This window comes from Arvicanthis niloticus, chromosome 3, assembly GCF_011762505.2.
Source record: "Arvicanthis niloticus isolate mArvNil1 chromosome 3, mArvNil1.pat.X, whole genome shotgun sequence".
Taxonomy (NCBI): domain Eukaryota; kingdom Metazoa; phylum Chordata; class Mammalia; order Rodentia; family Muridae; genus Arvicanthis; species Arvicanthis niloticus.
Window position 1 is genome coordinate 101623601 of NC_047660.1, and position 14289 is coordinate 101637889.

Sequence of the window (14289 nt, forward strand, 5' to 3'; positions counted from 1 at the left end):
CAACAATAAGCACCCAAAGGCATTTCCTTTGCGTGACTACCCTGATCCTTTACTTCAAGGACTCTGTGTCAGGTGTTTCTCTGGGCTTTTGTACCTAATTGTAAATATTAGTTATGTTTATATTATAAAATTTGGGTGGTTGTTTACTCGTTTTTGTTTGTGCTTTTTGCCCCAAATTTTATCTTAATGTTATTGTTTATGAAAGATAATTGAGAATAAAATTTGTATAGAAACTTATTTATGAATGAAGTCAGTTCCTAGAGTAGTATTTCTAAGTTAAAAAAAAAAAAAACTCGCATGGTAATAGATTTCTGAACTCTCAATTGTTAGTTCTTAGAATGTCTCCAGGAAGCCTTTCCAATCTCTCCCTTTCTGCAGACAAAGGCTCAGCAGCCCATATCCTACTAACCTGCACAGTCATTGGGTCAGAAAACAGATGCCTAAGGTGTTTACAGTGTCCTCAGTCTTGCTTTCTACATTTTAGGTTCCTACTTCCAAGAGCTATTCTCTCCACATGCACAGGCTTAGGAGGTCTGTAGCAGACTCTTTAACCACAATAGGAACTTCTCGCTAAACCATTCAGTCTCAGAACAATTTAGGGGCTATCTGGGGACCCAAATCACTCAGTGTGGCATTTTTGGTGATTGCAACAGAGATAACAGACCAATTGGGACATAAAATTTTACTACAATTATCTTAGTAATTACACCATATTTGCTCCTTTCTGTTCATAACATTAGACAGCATAAGTAAGTTTGCCTATTAATGAGTAGAAAGACTGTGATTTGTTCTAAACCTTTAAAGGGTATAATAATTTCCTTACCCAGACCTGTTTCTGTCTTGTTCACAATGACTCTTTGGAGGCACGTTACTTGATGAAAGAGTGAGTATAATTCAACTTTGCAAACAAGAGAAGAAAAAAAAGTCTAAAGAATCAGCAACTTGGGGCATTAAGAGGTCACATGAGCTTTCCCAAGTTTTGTTGGGAGGTCCCCAAATCTCTCATCTCATATCCTTTCTTTCTTGGCTTACACAAGCCATTCATAAATTAGCATTAACTTGTTATCTAGTGGCTTCAAAGTTTATGATTTCTAGGCCTCATGGAATCTTCAGCTAGAAAGACTTGGAAGATTTCTCTTCCCAGTGTGTGGGGATGAGGGAGATGGGCCACGGTAATACAGCTTTAGAGTGGGAGCTATCAGCATTCTCTAGCAGGAAGGTTCTATTCACTCATAGAATCACACATACCATGCATCAGGACTGTTACTGCTTAATAACCTAGACAGAGAAATGCTTCTGATCTTACTATACCTGGTCCCCAGAGTTGTTCTGATAAGGCTGAATCCGGAGGTGCCAGGATGTCAGGATGATCATATCTCCTCCGTCTCTGATCCTGTCTTATGCAGTGTACATGACACTACTAATCGCCCACTCTTGTAGCATACTAACCCAATAATGACATACACATGGACCAGTGCCCAAGATGATGGCACCTGTTGATCCTGCTAGGTCATGAGTGTGTATCTTTACCTTCAAGAAGTAGAGTTGTTTTTCCTAGCCCTTGGCCACTAGTGGGAATGAAGAACCCTGAATGAACCTCTAAAAAGGAAGGACTCTGGCTACACATTTGTGTTCTTCTTCATTTGTTGTTACATGGTCTTACATAGCCAAGGTTGGGCTTAGTGTGTAGCTGAGGATGACGCTGAATTTCTGATCTCCCTGCCTGTGCATTTTTAAGTATTAAAATACAGGCAAACTACCATGCCTAGTTTGTGCAGTGCTGTGGACTTTGTGCATTGGAGGCAAGCCCTCTACCAACTGAACTTCATCTCAGCATCTGCTGTTTGGTTTTTGGCAAGCCCAGGCTGACCCCAAATTCATACTCTTCCTGTTTCAATCTCTGAAATGCTGGGCCTACAGACACATACCCATAGAATTTGATTTTGTATTCATAGAATTAGGAGAGAGACATAAAGAGGAAGAAACATGACATTCTACTTCAGAGATCGAGCAGATCACATGTGCCGTTACTGTTAGTTTTATGATGGGTGTTGTGGCCATGATGGTTTTCAAGCATTGGATGTTATTTCCTTACAGAGTGATGAGTTTTGTTACTCCGGGCATTCAGTTTTCTGACAAGTCAGCTGGAACTAATTGAAGTTTGGTTTCAGGCTTTGTGAGGACCACAGTTACCCTGCCCCTGCAAAGGCATTACTTTTCTAGAGTCTAACCTGAACCCAGAGAGCACTGGGCAAGGTCCTCTGTCTAGAGGACTGGCACACCAGCATCTCATGTTATGTAACGGTTCATACACATGTCTGTTAACAGAGCTGACCAAGTGGTAAAGCCTGTGCCCATAGACATGCCTGTTTACAGAGCTGACTATGAGCATGAGGTTTTTGCTTACGTTTGATGTAGGTCAAAGGAACCCACATGCTTACTGTACAAGCTCACTCTCCTATCCTAACATAGGTGCCTGCCATATCTGCCACTGGAAACCATGAGCTATTTCCTTTGTCCAAATCTTCTCTCTTGTGGTCCCAGTTTCCAGACATGTGGTTTGAAAGAACCATAAAGCATAGAGCCACACTGTGACATTTGTCTTTCCTTCTCTCCTTCCTGGAGGATCCCAGTGTTCTCCATTGTGAAACTATGCCTTCAAATATTTGTGTGCAGGTTTGCAGCCTCCTTTGTTCTTCCCTCCGTTACAGAGGCAATTAGACCCCTTTGCAGGAAGTGATAGAGAGATGGGTCGGTGGATGAGAGTATTTGCTATACAGGCATCTAGTCCAAGTTGGGAATCACCAGAATTCAGTAAAAATTTAGCATGGCTGCATGTGGCTGTCATTCCAGCTCTGAAACTCCAAGGTTTATACTACCATGCCCGGACTTAAACTTAGCTGAGTGGGATCTTGCTCCAAGGCCACTACTCCCTTAATTCAATTTAATATCTTTGAACACATGATTCAGCTCCTCTTCATTTCCTGGTGCCCCTTTAATATTCAAACCATATATTTTTTTATTTTTCCTTTCTAAGCTTGGTACGCTTGTTCAAAATGCTCTTCATGACTTAACCAGAGAACAAAGTCTCTGCTGGGCTTTTTTGAGATTTCTTTTGTCAATGTAATTAATATAAATCTCTTTACCTTAGCCTTGGCGAGACTCTTCATACAAAGGCAAAAAGCAGCCACATTTTTCGCTCCTTGAGCCCAGCATATACAAACCGTCACACACTCCCCTATCTAATTCTCTTTAGAAAAGAGCAGGCCTCCCAGGGACATCAATCACATACTGCATAACAAGCTGAAATAAGACCAGGCACATACCATCACATCAAGGCTGGACAAGGCAACCAGGAAGAAGGAAAATGGTCCTATAAGTAGGCAACTGAGTCAGAACAGTCCCGCTCCGCCCACCAAGATTCCCACAAGAACACCAAGCTACTTAGCCGTGGTATGTAGAGGACCTGGGTCAGACTCCAAGAACCTCCCTTGTTCTTGCAGATTCGCCTCCCACAGTCCCCCCTCCTGTCCCCTCCACCCCTCTTGCCAGTCTCAGCTCTCTCTAGATAAACCCATTTTCATTGGTGTCACAGTTTTTACCTTCCACCACTCACCATACAGGTATTGCAAAGCTCAGTTCCATATATGAGACGAAAGATGGTATTTATCTCCTATTCTAAGCGCCATGGTAATCTCCAGTCCTATCTATAATCTTGCAGATGTCATGATTTCAGTGTCCTGAGATTAATTCCATTTGTACTATGTTTTCTTTGTGCATCCATCTATTGATGGGCTTCCAAGGTGGTTACATTTCTTAGATATTATGGTTAGCGCAGCAGTACACATGAATGTGAAAGCAACTCTATAGCATATTGAATATATAGACTCCTGAAGACTATAAGCCCAGGAATGGGAGAGCTTGGTTATATGGTCATATATTGACTTAAGGTCTTTCAGGTATGTGCCCAGGAGTGAGAGAACTGGATCATGTGACTACCATCTCATCCAGTCAGAATAACTAGCACCAAGAACACAGATGCCTATGAATGCCAAGGAGATACAGGAAAGAGGAGCCCTTAGAGCATGGCTGGTGAGGATATAAAATTGTCGCCCACTATGGAATTCAGCATGGAGGTTGTCCAAGCAAGAGAAAGAGTGCACTCCCACCAACAACAAAGGATAGTCCCCACTTCTATCAGAGGTTTATGGATATTTTGCTCGGAGACACTCTTTGATGGAAAATGGGTAGCCCTTTTATGGTTAGTCTCCTTCATTGTCTATCTCCTTCCTGTTTTCTCTCTGGGCGATAGGAGCATCTAGTTACAGAGTTATGCAGAGATGGGAAGGGAAGTGGGCTTACTGCTGAGGGAATCAAAGTTCAAGTCCCAACCGGCCTCAACACCTCCACATATAAGACAGAACAAAACCACCCTTCAGAGTTGTGGTGAGACACATAATATTTTCCAGACTTGCTGCTTTCCAGTAGTATGTTAATACAGGGTAGGAAAATTAAGCTTCAGTGGCATTTAATCATAACTCCTGCAAATGTTTCCTCTTTCTTCCTGTATAGACAGCTAATAGAATGAGAGTGTATGCAGTGCTTCACTGTGACAGAGCGACCAAATCCAAAGTGCACGCCACCTAAGTATGGCTGTTAACAATTGTGCTTTCAGAAGATGTTTAGACTTCTTTCTATTTAAGGAAAACTTCGATCATACAACTTGAATCTTTATGAGTAATATAGAAAAAAGAGCTATGTTGAAAGAATTAGTGCATTTGGAGTGTTGTTTCTCTAGTATCGCCAGTTTTATAATCACGACTTATAACTTATACAGAGCAATGGCCTGTTTTAAGCACGGTTAGCATTGCTAAATTCTGTGTGTGTGGCGATGCTAGATTAATGCTTTGGAGGTAATGGGACGATTTCTAACTCTATCTGTGCTGTTTCGTGTGCCGGGTGCTGCGGCTCCGTGAGCTCTTTCAGTAGGAATGACTGTTTCCATCCTCTACGGACAGACACAGATGAATGAGACATCCTTCTGCCTTCTGCCCATGCTCCTTTCATACTATAAAATTGGAGCAAATACATAGTGCTAAAATGTTGTAATCTTAGTAAATATTAACATTCTAACTTTAATCATTCACAGTGCTAAAAAGTCCTAATCCTTGTAAATAGTGCTATTCTAACTTTAATCTCACCAACTATTTCATTCATTATTTTATCAAGTTTGAATTTTTTAATTATGCAATTGCTTTACATTTTTTAGCAACAAAGAGATAGTTTTTATTATCAGATTATCCTACATACTTGTTATTAAAATAACCATACTAATCTTCAAGTCCTTTTTATTCTAACAGGAAGTTAAACAACATATTAAGAGTCCTTTAAAAAAAAAAAAACCATGACAGGACTGGGATAAACCTCAATGATAAAGTATAGGCCTAGCTTGTACAAGGCCCTAGGTTTGACCCCAGCACTGCAAAATATGAAATAAAATAAAAACATTATAAACACACATAAAACAATATCTGGATACTTATTTAAATGCTTTAAAACACAGTAGAAAATAATAATATACCTGCAGTACTTTCTATATACATTTCTGTTTATATTGTCAGGAAAGAATATCTGGTTTATTAATATAAATACTTGAGTATATATCTCTCGCCGTACATATGAGTGTCGCCTCTGAAAATATTTCATATTTAATGTGTGTCATGAGACTCTTCAAAGTCAGTACAGTATAATTATATGCACACCATTTGACTCAGCTTGCTCCCTGGGTCTTTCTTTCTACTTGAAATAGTTGAATTACTTCACCTACTTGAGAAATACACCCGTTTCTTGAGCTTTTCCATCTGAAGTTGCATTATGAGGTGAATGTGTTTGTGCATCCTAGGGGCTGTTTTGATTCCCTGTTATCCAATTTGCCTTCACAGACAGCTTGTCAAAGGTCTGTGTGACCTGTCACAGTGTCATCCTAGCAAATGTAGGAAAAATGATCGCATTTATGTTCTTGTCCCAGCAGCCAGGACTCATGGCTGACCTCCAAGGCGTCAGCTGAAAACCTGGAGAACCTGGTTGTTTGTGAAGTCGTATGACTGGAAACTCACCCTTGCAGTCAAAATGCCCTGCACTGAATATTCTCTTACTCTGAGGAAGGATCAAGATTAGGTAAAGGACTGGGTTCTTAACAGATTCGATAGCTTCTCCTCGCCACCAGTGTGTTTGCAAGTACCCCAAGTATTTCAGATCATGGGCAAAGAGCAGCCTGAAGGCTCTCTTTAATTTAAGAGAGCCAACGAATTTTGTCAAAAATCAGTTACTAAATAAAAAACCAAAAAGGAAAGTAAAGTAGTTCTTTCTACTCTGTGTTGGTATTCTCGAACATTTTAAGGCATAGAACCACTTTTTAAAGTAAATATTTGTCCTGTGCCTATGTTTAAAACTGATGGATTTTTGCAAAGCTATTTAAATTCACAGTGGAGTGGGGCTGAGTCCAGACTGTTGTCTCCCTAGCCCAACTGTGCCTTGTCATTGAATCTTTATGCTCCTTGAGATTCCATAGAGGCATAATCTGAAGTCCTTGCAAAAGATAGATCTTGGAGAATGCCTGGTGGCCCACCACACTCATAACTCTGATATTCCATATGACAATCTCTGCAAATTCCTTACCCTTTACCACCTTTCCCAGAAGTCTTTCTTTTTCAGGATGATAGACAAAGATTGGGGTGCAGGTGTCTCATGCACAATTTGACTTTGAGCATTCTTATTCAACTCCCTAGACTTGGCATGTCCTGACTCTATATTAGGCATACCCAGACACACAAAGGAAGTGCTTGGTTATCCTCAGATATATTACTAGAAATAGTGTCAGTGTGTCTTAACTGAAATGGTTGTAGATCTTTGATTCATCTCTATAAAGACCACTTCAGGGCCAGAATCTGCTCATTCACTCATGAGCAGAGACCATCAGAATCCAAGGGTATCACTATATGCAGAAGAAATATTTGTGACTGGCTTTTTCATAAGAAAATTCCAATCAGATTCAAAACTTTCTTTCCAGAACACTGAACCGGACATTTGCTTTGATTCAACATCATATATCCTTAATTTGGTGGCTTGTAAAAAGCAAACGTTAGACTCAGGAGGCACCACAGCAGAGCAAGGCCAATTTTGAAAATCTCTCCCAGCTTTCCAGTCAGTGACATCTTGGTGGCAGGTTAAGATTAACGGTGGTTGGATTACATATACTTGAAAAGTGAGAATGGTATAAATTGGAGTTTCTTGAGGATTGTGTTTTATCAGTTACCATGTAGTAGAAAGATTTAATTTAAAAAAACAGATTTCCCACTATTATAAGATTGTAAGCCTCAATCTTCTCACCTACTAGATATGGAAGCTCCCATCTGCTCTGCACCTCATGCCTTTTCACATTTATGTGAAAGGACTCTGAAAACCAATGCTCCTGATGGCAGGGTCTGGGTTATGACTCTGTGGTTATTGGGAGAGTTAGAGAGATAACATACAGAACAGGAATTGAACTCAGTCTGCTACAAGAAAAAGTTAGAACACCACTCATACCAGCTGTTGCCAACCATGGAAACACATGCCTATAAAGGCTCTTACATATCAAATGTGTACTGAACTACCTTGAAATGGGTTTGGAGCTGTTCTTTTAAGTTAAGCTATAGATTAACATCTGAAAGGGCAAACCTCTGTGTGCTGAAAGGAGGTGCATGGCTTTGTGAGTATCCTAGCCAGCCTGAGGATGTGTCTGCTGCTGTGCCTCTGACAGAGTACAGGTGAGGAGTGGCATCTGCATTTCTCCTTCAGGAAGGTGCTAGAAGCTCAATAATTCCTTTCCTGGTAAATCAACATACAATGGGTGGTAGATAGAAATAAAGTCATGTGTGGTTTTAACACTGAGAACAGTTTCTATGATGACTTTCCAATACATTGCAAGGAGAATTCACAAGTAATAGAGTTTATTAAGAAATTATCAGTAGTACGAAAGATAAGGCCTCCATCTGTCATTAGTTGGGGAGACGGTAGGATCATGTCTCAGCCTTGTGTTCATTTAGTTAAAATCCTCCTTCCAGTGGACTTAAACCCCTCATAGTATTGGCCAGGGACTCTACAACCTCTAGTATCATTCATAAATGTATTCATAAATGTTGCAAAAAGATAAATTTGTACCGTTTTAATGGGTTTCTTTATCTTAAGCTGACTTTACCTCTTAGTGGTTTTCTTGTTGTAGACAGAATCTCCAAGCTTTCTGCCGGTTAGAAATAAGGCAGCGCATTTAGGAATTAAACTGTTTTGGGAGTCCCGGATCCATCACTTGACTTTCTTGAAGTTTCTTATCTACATTGAGCCTTGCTTCTGGATCTGGAAAATAAATAGGTTTAATAATAATTCTTTCTCCTGGGCTCTTCGAAAAATTACATGCAAATGGAGTTTAATTAATGCTCAGTAGTTGACTCTTAAAGACTAGGCTGACTAGTCAGAGTGATGACCCAGCAGTTCAAAGCACTTGCTGTCCTTGCAGAGGACCCTGTTTCAGTTCTCAGCATCCACACAGCAGCTCACTCCTGTATTTAACGCCAATTCCAAGGGGTACAATATCTTCACAGCCATTAGGGATACATCTGGTGCACAAGCAGGCCAATACACGTAACATAAAAATAAAGCTTTAAGACAGAAGTTACATCTCGGCCTATGTTCAGGTGATGACTGTAGTGGAATGCTAGGCCCTCAGTGCCGCTGTGGTGAAGCTGGTGTCACAGTGGCCAAGGCTTCACTCATTAGCATGGGGAATCCTAGGCCTGTTTGAGTCTGTAAGAAGCTGTGGAGGGAGTGCTTGCACGCCTTCACCTGATGTGATATGGTAGCACTTCTTGTCATTATTCATTTTGGGTTAGGGGGAGTTTATTTAGCCAAGAATGAGTCCTTAGGGAATATTCTGGAAGAGTAGGCCTTTCCATCTGTGAGAGATATTTTTGTTTGGTTGGTTTTTGTTTTGCTTTTGTTGTTTTGGGCTTTTTTGCTGTGTTTAGCACAGCACCAATCGGAAGGAATCTTCTGTTCCTTATACATCATCAATGCACACCTCACCTAACATCCTGTCATAGAGTCATCCTGACAACACTGTTACGAAACCCATCGTAGTGGCGTGGGAGAAACCCAGGTGCGTGGAGTGTATGAGCAAGAGGGGCATTGTGTATTCTGAAAATAAGGCTTCCAGGGCAGTGGGATGCCATGGGAAGGGTGTTGGGAATAGCACCTCAGAGGAGAACAAATTATCTGAAAAGAATTACAGAGTGAGTGTATCCCTGACAGAAAGTCAGTTGATGGTTTAGTACCAGCTTCCCCCTTCCAAACAAGCTCAGTAATAAACTATTCTCCCTGGAGAATATTATCATGTTGATCTGGCTCTAAACAGTTTTGAAGTTCCTGCTGAGTCTCAGTAGCACTTGTACGAATTTCAGTTCCAAAGTAGTGTTCTATATTACTTGTGTTTAAATAACCCTAAGTTCCTGGAAAAGCTAACCTGGAGAACTCCCGGATATTCTGGGCCCAGTAAATGGGACTCAGCTTACCGAGTCAGTTCCTAAAACTCTGGTGTGACGCTCTGCCTTTGGTACTGTGTGTGTCCCAACTCTTGGAAGTGCCTTAGGCATTAACTACATGAAAACACAAGCAGCTATCTCCCATGACAGTCAGTCCAAGGAATCCTTCTTGAATTACGTTGTTTCTGTCAAAGTATGTGTGACAACTGGGAACAGAATATGCAGTAGAGAGGGTAGGAAGAGAAATAAGATATTTTTTGCTTGGCAAGTCAGTTTGAAGTGAAATGCCCTTGTTTAATCTATCTACTGTTGTTTTAGACAGGAAGGGTTTATTAAAAAGCTGGACAGCCTTGGGGCCAGAATACAACCTCTGTGTAAAGGTGACACCAACAGAGAGACTTCTATCTTAAGCTATCTTTCTATGGGAATTGTACTCATTATTTTTTTCTCATCTCTTCTGTCTGAAGTTGTTCCAAAAATGTAAGCTTCCCTATGGGGACACCATGTGAACCACTAAAATTCCTCTGAAGCCAATATGTGTAGGGCTTGTTACCAGTCAGGCATAAGACCTGGTAAGGCTGAATGAATTCAAACCCTAGGCATCTCAGAAAAGTGGAAGTGGAGCCATTCCCTACCTGCCTCTATCTGCTCACCTACCTGCTCTGGAACATGTAACCATGGCACCCTACTGAGGACCATGGGCAGTTAGTCACATAAAGTAACACCTGTAGTTCTCCATACTAATGAGATATCTAGGTACCCATCCTCCCCCCAACCCCCGCTCCCAGCGTTCAGCCAATGAGCTTCCCTTCCTGGGCATTTCCTCCTGAGAATCCCTGGTTCCCTGCCCCCCCCCCCAATAAAATGTTTGCATTCACATCCACCATCAGATAAACCAGCATGAACAAGCAAGGATCATCTCAGCTGCTTTATTGAAGATCATTGTGGGGGAGGCCTTTGTCTTAAAGAGCAGAGGCTAGAACTCCTCCCGAGGGCTTTCTCTCAGCCCTCCAAATCCCTTTGGTATTCTCAGCCCTTAACTGAGTTTTGCTCCTCCCAGGCACCACATCCCTTCTCTGCCTGGCACTCTGAAACCGGAGGAGAAAGGTAGACCTCAGATCCTGTTCCTGACGGCCGGCAATATACCATCTAATATACCATCTGCTGTGCCCAGGTACCCAGACAGGAGACTGGGAACCACGGCTCTTATCCAAGACTCTGCCATTTTCCTTTCAGGTTAGGCGAAGGAAGGCATGGGCTGAGGACTCCTATTCCAGACTGCATTCTGCCTCTCCTTCAGTCCTCTACCTAGCTAGTCACAGGCTAGAGAACTAGGCATGCCTTGCTTAATCCCTTCTTTCCTTTGCCAGATGAGTGGGAGAGCGCTGCAGAGCTGTGCTCAATGTGAGGGAGCATGAAGTGCCACTCTGTGCCTGACATCAGAGATTTCAGGGTGGTGCCTGCTGCCACTGTCTTTGCCCTTCTCCATCCTGAAGTGCATGTGTGTCTTCTGATGCAAACACAGAAGGTGTCTCTGTGGAATAGTGTAAGTCAAAGGCGAAGTCAACATGGCGTTCACCACGGCATATCTGTAAAGCGACTGATACAGATCACGCTGTTTACAGCCTGACCTGTGCCTCGAACCTCTCTAGACTCTACTTAAAAGTTCAGAGGTTGACCAAAGGGAGTCTGGACTTCAGACAAGCCCCAAAACAGCACACAGCTCCTGTTTAGCTGAATAAAGTAGCAATTCTATACGCGGGGTCAGAAGAGTTCAGGCATTCAGCAGGAAAGCGACTTGATCATGGAAGCTGTCTATAGCATGCTCATTTGGCTTCTGAAGGAAGAACACACGTAGATGGAGGAAAGGAAGAGGGGCTCAGCTAGACCCTGCTGCTCACTAGTTGTTCATGGTCAGGTCAAAAGCCATGAGTAGAACTGTTCAAGGCAGCTTTTCCCTGTTTCCTTCGATCTCCGAGGCTCTGTGACAACGTAGCAGCTTAGTGTGTACCTGGTCTTGTTTGGTGAGCAGCTTACGCGACTATGACACTGCTTCAGACTGGATGAAGACTCTTTTGCCTTTTCCTTACTTACAGGAGGTCTGTAAGAATCCAATCACATAAAATTTGGGGAAGGGTCCTATAGTTCGCTACATAGACACAGCTAGTACATAGTTAGCTATTGACACAGTGTGCTAGGCATCACCTTCTGTGAGCTCCAGACCAAACTGTTCTTCGTGTGTGTGTGTGTGTGTGTGTGTGTGTGTGTGTGTGTGTGTGTGTGTGTAATCTAGTTCCTTTAAGGATCTTAGCTTCTTGGCATCTAGTGCATCTTATGTCCTGTGCTTGCCACTTCTTCCTTATAACTGAGCCCCAGGCATATCCCAGCGTTTAGTCCTTAGCCCCATGTGACCCTGCGACAATCACAATTACCCCTGTGTACTTCTGGCTTTTGTTTATTGTTGCCCGTACAGATTTATTGGGATCCCAGAAATATCCTTCAGACTTGAGTCAGTGCAATCTAGTTGTGTTGTAGTGAGAGTCCCATGGAGTAGCTAGTCTGCCCAGTCCAAGTAAGGCCTTTCAGAGTGGATTGCAGGCACTGTACTCTTGTTCTAAATGAGAGAACATGAAGAGCAACTTGGCCACTGTCTCTCATCTCTACGACATGAACATGGCCAGACTGACCACAGAGCCAAAGGTTAGCCTACCAGATTACACAGCAGCCTGAACCCCCAAGCCTAATGTTGGTTTGCACCCTTTGAGAAAGTTCCCAAATTGTTGTTACATACGAGAGCATAAGGTCTCCCTGGCCACTGGTATCAACCTAAGAACAATCCATACTTAATATTTGAAGGTCTTTTTCTATTCCTTCCTGTATTGGGATATCCCCCCAATGACCCCCGCCCCGCTACATTTGCAATAAAGCTCGGTGATTGGACAGTATGAAAGGTAGGCGAAAAGAGGAAGGGGAGAAGAAAGGAAGGAGGGTAGCAACCATGGAGGACAGATGGTTCCAGAGCAGTCCTGTTTAGCTACTTATCAAAAGGTTAGTTATTGGATAACAATTCTAACTGTGTGGGCGTCTTGTTAATTGAGGATTTCCAAATATATAAATCCTTTGGATGATCTTCAAGTATTAAGAGTCTTCATTCTACCGGGTGCCGTGAGGAGGGCCGATATTGTCTGGGGCTCAGCTGAGCTTTGTGGGAACAGCATGGTGAATTGGCAGAGCCAGCCACCACTCTGACGTTTTATGGGTGCCAGGGCCAGTGTTTCTAGATAGCCGAAGCCCTGGTCCAGAGCTGGAGGAGCGCAAAAATTGCGAATGCCCGGGAACAAGCCGGACCAGGCGGTGTTTTTTTAAATATTGCCCGTTTCACCTTCCTCTAAGTTGACCATGTTTTATACTACTTACTGGCTTTTACCGCCTCTCGGAGCATGTTCAATGTGTGGTGAGGCCCCCTTCAGTCTATTCTTGACCTCAGTCCTTACTTCTTTACTTGCCGTGCCCATCTCCCAGTGAACGAAAGTTCTTTGAAGGTGAGGAATCTACTGTCAGAGTCCACATTACATCCTCATCCCCTCTCCTCCCCCGAACACACCACTGGCCTGTGTGGAAGGAATCATGGATGTTTATGTGTCGGTTGGTATTATCTCAGAGGCAGCTGTGATATAGTCACAGCCGCTGTGGATGTGAAAGAAGAAGCCCCTATGAGTGGAGACACATCAGACATGGGATATCTCACCCCTTGAAGTGGTCACAATCCACCTTCCTCGGAAGTGGGCAAAGACAGGTACAGAGAGTGAACACCAAGGGTTGGATCTTGGAGGCTTCTTCATTGCTACTTCCCAGCCACAGTTCCCCTACCATGGAGCAAATGTGAACTGGGAGTGTTTGGTTGCCCTGACGCCCTGCTAGGACTCATGCTTCTGACCATGCCTCCCTGTAGACACAATGAAGCTACAAGCAGAGCAAGTGGAGAATGCTTTATCATAGGGACTAAGTTAATTCTCATCAGATTTGGCTAAAATGTCTATATACAACTAACACAGCACAGGCAGTCTACTTCCAAAAACATTGATAAGGCCATCTTTGGGGAGTACATTACTGTTGACATTCTGTGATATAATAATTAGTGATGTAGTTTTCTAAGACAAGTTCCAATTTCACACACTTCATCCCAAAATATTTTAAGTATGTTTCTATTTGCCTCTTTCATTTGTTTGTTTCTGGAGGGCAGGAGTATGCTTTAGTGTAAAAACGTATATCTAGCCTACTAACCAATATTGTTCTGACCATTTAAATGCAGTATGTGGGATTTCAGCCACTAAACTTGATTGATGACAAACTACATGCCTTAGAATGTCATGTTTTCTTCTCTTGCTTACAAGGTTTCTACGTGTAACAAAAGATATTTGGTATTTCTTTTACATTACTTTGTAAATAGAATAAAAGTAGAGATGGGAAGAAAAAATAATGAGTTAGTATTTCTCACGTGTTTTCAGAAGTAAAACTCTAGAGAAATATAAAATATATCATTTGATGAGACTTTCACAAACACAGATACCATGTGATCTGTCCATGTTTGAAGCTCAAACTCTTAATAAAATTAAGAGTTTTGAAGAAGAGCAAGTTGACTTCTCTAGCTGATTCTGTCCTTAGGGTGATTGACGTTCTTGTTTACAGCTGTTGTATCTGTGCTTCCCAAAGT

The 14289-nt window shown here is 42.2% G+C and overlaps 1 protein-coding gene across 11 annotated transcripts in view; it reads left to right on the forward strand.

Annotated features, from left to right (window-relative positions):
• Positions 1-14289, forward strand: part of Thrb (thyroid hormone receptor beta) — a 327549-nt gene that overhangs the window by 94312 nt on the left and 218948 nt on the right. The window lies entirely within an intron of this gene.